This window comes from Pteropus vampyrus, unplaced genomic scaffold (assembly GCF_000151845.1).
Source record: "Pteropus vampyrus isolate Shadow unplaced genomic scaffold, Pvam_2.0 Scaffold64, whole genome shotgun sequence".
Taxonomy (NCBI): domain Eukaryota; kingdom Metazoa; phylum Chordata; class Mammalia; order Chiroptera; family Pteropodidae; genus Pteropus; species Pteropus vampyrus.
This window is the reverse complement of record NW_011888845.1, coordinates 4071296-4075777: the sequence shown is the minus strand read 5'-3', so window position 1 is coordinate 4075777 and position 4482 is coordinate 4071296. Positions and strand designations below refer to the sequence as shown.

Here is a 4482-nt window from a genome sequence, read left to right as displayed (position 1 = left end):
GCCATGCCACCCTGAACAAGCCTGATCACGTTAGATCTTGGAAGCTAAGCAGGGTCGGGCATGGTTAGTACTTGAATGGGAGACCACCTAGGAAGACCAGGTGCTGTGGACATAAAAACGTAAAAAATAAAGGATTATAAGCTGACAAGTTCCTTGCAATCTATGAGGTCAACCAAGAGTTGCCATGCCAAAAAAAAAAAAAAAAGAAAGTCAAGCCTACTTTATACCATAAATGATTCTGCACTCTGTTCCAATCACCTTTGTGTGGATTTTCCCCCCACACCACCAAGTGATTCTTCGATATCAACTTAGTGTCCTATAATTCAACATAATTCTGTCACTACCTACTTAGAGATAATATCAGATTCCACAAATTAAGTGTTCAGCCCCACAAGACTGCCCCTGATTTAAATGCAAATCACTAGTCCAGGTCATTACCTGTACTTAGGACTGACTGGCTATAAATCAGAGATTTCCAGGATAACCTGCTTTGGTTTGATTAGTTTGCTAGAGTGGCTTACAGAACTAAGGAAACCAGTTTACTCACTAATTATCACTCTATTACAAAGAATATTAATGCATATGAATCAATAATAGCTAGATAAAGAGATACCTAGGGTGGTTCCAAAACAAAGGAGCTTCTTTCTCACGGGTTGGGGGCCTGGCATGGTGGCATATTGAAACATTCTGGTTCACCAACCTGGAAATTATCCAAACTCCATCCTTTTGGGGTTTTCCGTAGGCTTCATTACATAGACAATATTTATTAAATCTTTGGCCATCGGTGATTGATTTAAATGCCAGCCCTTATTAACTCCTTTGAAATCAGAGAATGAGGCCGAAAGTTCCAACCCTCTATCTATGGTTTTCCTCTGGCCTCCAGCTAGCTCTCAGATCATTAGAGGACTTCCAAAAGTTACTTCATTAACACAAACTCATTTGTGGTTGAAAAGGTCTTGTTATGAATAACAAGACATCTATTTCATTTTTTTTTTTTGATTCTGAAGTGATTTCAGTACCTGAGGAAAAGAGACCAAATATTATAAGAGAAGATATTCTCATTTCTCTTATCATTTAGGAAATTCCAAGGGTTTAGGGAGCTGTGAGCCAGAAACCATAGATGACCAAAACATGTATTTTTTATAGATTACAATATTACAGCACTCACAAAAATAAACTTAAAGTGGATTTAGGATTTAAATATAAGACCTGGAACTCCAAAACTCCTGGAAGAAAACAGGGAAAAATCTTCTTGACATTTGTCTTGGCAAGGATTTTTTAAATATGACACTAAAAGCACAAGTAACAAAAGAGAAAAATCAACAAATGGGATTATATCAAGCTAAAAAGTTTCTATACGACAAAGGAAACCAACTGAAAGACAGTCAACAGAATGGGATAAAATATTTGCAAGCCATATATCTGATAAGAGTTTAATTTCCAAAATATATAAAGGACTTATGCAACTCAATGGCAAAAAATATATCATTTTGCTTAGAAATGAGCAAAGGACCTGAATAGACATTTCTCCAAAGAAGATACACAAAAAAGAAATACATGGAAAGGTGCTCAGTGTCACTAATCATCAGGGAAATGCAAATTAAAACTATAATGAGGTATACAAGTATACAGTGTAGTAATTTTAAATGTCAATTGTAATTGAAAAAAAAATTTTAAATAAAACCACAATGAGATATCATCTCACATCCGTAAAAATAAGTTTAAACAAAAACAAAAGAAATAAGAAATGATGATTAGGATGTGGAGAAAAAGGAACTTTTGTGTATTGTTGTTAAGAATATAATTGGTACAGCCACTATGGAAAACAGTATACTGGTTCCTCAAAAAATTAAAAAAATATTACTATCATATGATCCAGCAATCTCACTTCTGGATATATATATCCAAAATAAATGAAATCAGAATTTTGAAGAGATATCTACACCCCCATGGCCATTACAACATTAACTGACAGTAGCTAAAACATAGAAACACCTAAGTGCTATTCATTGACAGTTCAATGGATAAAGAAAATATCATATACATGAATATTACTCAGCCATTAAAAAGAAGAAAATCCAGCTATTTATGACAACATGGGTGGAACTGGAGGACACTATACTATGTGAAATAAGTCAGATATAGAAAGACAAATACAGTCATGCACAGTCTATTGAAATTTCAGTCAACAACAGACTGCATATATGATGATGGTTCCATAAGATTATAATGGATTGCAAGCAAAATTTTGTTTGCAGTATTGAAAGAAAATGTGGGACCCAATGTTGAATTTACTGCTAGCTCTCGGTGGTTTAAATAGATGAGGAGGCTCAGCATGCACCATGAGCCTAATGGAAGCTAGGGCCCAGAGTTGACAGGGTAGTAAGAGGGGTGGGCTTGCAGGGAAAGACCCAAGAGTCCACCCCTGCACAAATACGCAAGCCCATACACTCCACTCGTGCACACAAACTCACTTTCATCTCTCCATTCCTCTTTGACTCTTTTCTCCCAGTCTTCTCCCTCTCCCTCTCCGTTTCCTCTCCCTCTCTCTCTCTCTCTCTTTCTCTCTCTCCCTCTCCCTCTCCTTCTCTCTCTTCTTCTTTCCCTGTTTCTCTCTTTACCCCCTTCTCTCTTTCATTACTTCTTAGCTAAAGCTTTAAGGGTCTCTCTGGGTCTCTTTCAATCTCTGCTCTTCCTTCTTCTCCTCTTCCTTCTCTTTTCCCCTTCCTCCCTCTAACTGATGTCTACTTTCCCTCTCATGGCACCTAACTCCACAGCCCTCCTCCTTCTGCTCTCCATTACAGGTGTACCCCTCCACACACTTTATTTTTTATACCATTATTTTACTGTAAATTTCCTTTGTTTAGATGTCTTCATATACACAGATACTTACTATTGTGTTACAGTTGTCAGCTGTATGTAGTACAGTAACATGCTATACAGGTTTGTAGCATAGGAACAGTAGGCTACTTTGTAGCTACTTTGTAGCTTAGGTGTGTAGTAGGCCATACCATCTAGGTTAGTGTAGGTACACATGATGTTCACACAATAACAGAATTGCTTAACACATTTCTCAGGATATATCTCTGTCATTAAGTGGCAAATAACTATACTGTATGATCTCATTTATATGTGGAATCTAAAAAAGTTGAACTCATGTAAGCACAGAGTATAATGGTAGTTGCCAGCAGCAAGGACATAGGCGAGATGGGATGTTGTTTAAATGGTACAAATTTCCGGTAATATGAGGAATAAGTTCCAGGGATCTAATGTACATCATGATAAAAAATTAACGATACTGTGTTTTATACTTTAAAGTTGCTATGAGAATGGATTTTAAATATTCTCACCATAACAACAGCAAAATAGTAATCACATGACATGAAGAATGTGTTAACCCTATAGTAGTAAACATGTGGCAATATGTACATGTGTCAAATCATCACATTATATACCTGAAACTTACACAATGTTATATAGAAATTATATCTCAGTGGAGATGGAATAAAAAAAGATGAAAATAAAAAAGAGATTGTGGACTATTCACATATCAACTTGGAGCATTCTAACATGGAAAACACACAAATCTGAGAATCAACTGAGCTGGGCGAACAATCCTTTTCAAGGCTTTTGCAGAGCAGCTGCAGCTATGGTAAAGCAAAAACTTTGAAAAAAAATTCAATAATTCAGTGAATGTTCACTTAGAGAACCATTCATTCAGGAAATTTTCTTTTGGCAAATTTACTTTGAGTAAATTGGTCATTTGGTTAATTGTATTTAAATGAAACACAGTTTGGTGATTTTCTGTTAATTGGCCAGAACTAGAATAGAATCAGGGTGCTGTTCGGTAAAGATTTAGCTTTGGTGGCCTCTACACAGTGTCTAGTTGGTTCTGTTTGTGGAGGAAGAATATAAAAAGTAAAGACTGCTACCATGTATGAGTAGGGAATAAAACAGAAATAAATGTTAAAGAGGTTATTGTAACAGCTATTATTTTCTTTAAAAGTCAGCCTAAGTTAGAAAAGAGTAGCTAAGAGTAGGACTGGAGATATCAGTAGAATATCTAAGCAATCCATAAAGAAAAATTCTATGCAATAAGTATATTTTAAAATCTACAGGAAGATGAAAATAACAAATACATAATTAGAGTTGTTTAAATTATAAAGCTAAAGGTTTTATTTGTGTGCTTCTTTGAATGAGAAAAAAGAAAATTATTTTCATATTTATCTTTGTATATCAGTATAATTGTGAGACAGATTAAACTAAAATGCATACTGGAAGCATCCAGAGTTGAATTCTTATACACTTATACACATTATTATTATTATTTTTTACTATTTTACTGCTGGCAACATTTTGTGTTTCTACTTATTCTTTTATTTCTCTGGATATATTGTGATTTTATTTTTAGCCATGGTTAATTTTGTTTCTAGATTAGTGTATGTTTATACTTTTGAACTATGATTTAGTATGGAATTGATA

The 4482-nt window shown here is 34.9% G+C and overlaps 1 pseudogene; it reads left to right on the top strand.

The window, feature by feature from the left end:
* Nucleotides 1-112, top strand: LOC111740523 (annotated as a pseudogene).
* Nucleotides 113-4482: the final 4370 nt, after the last annotated feature.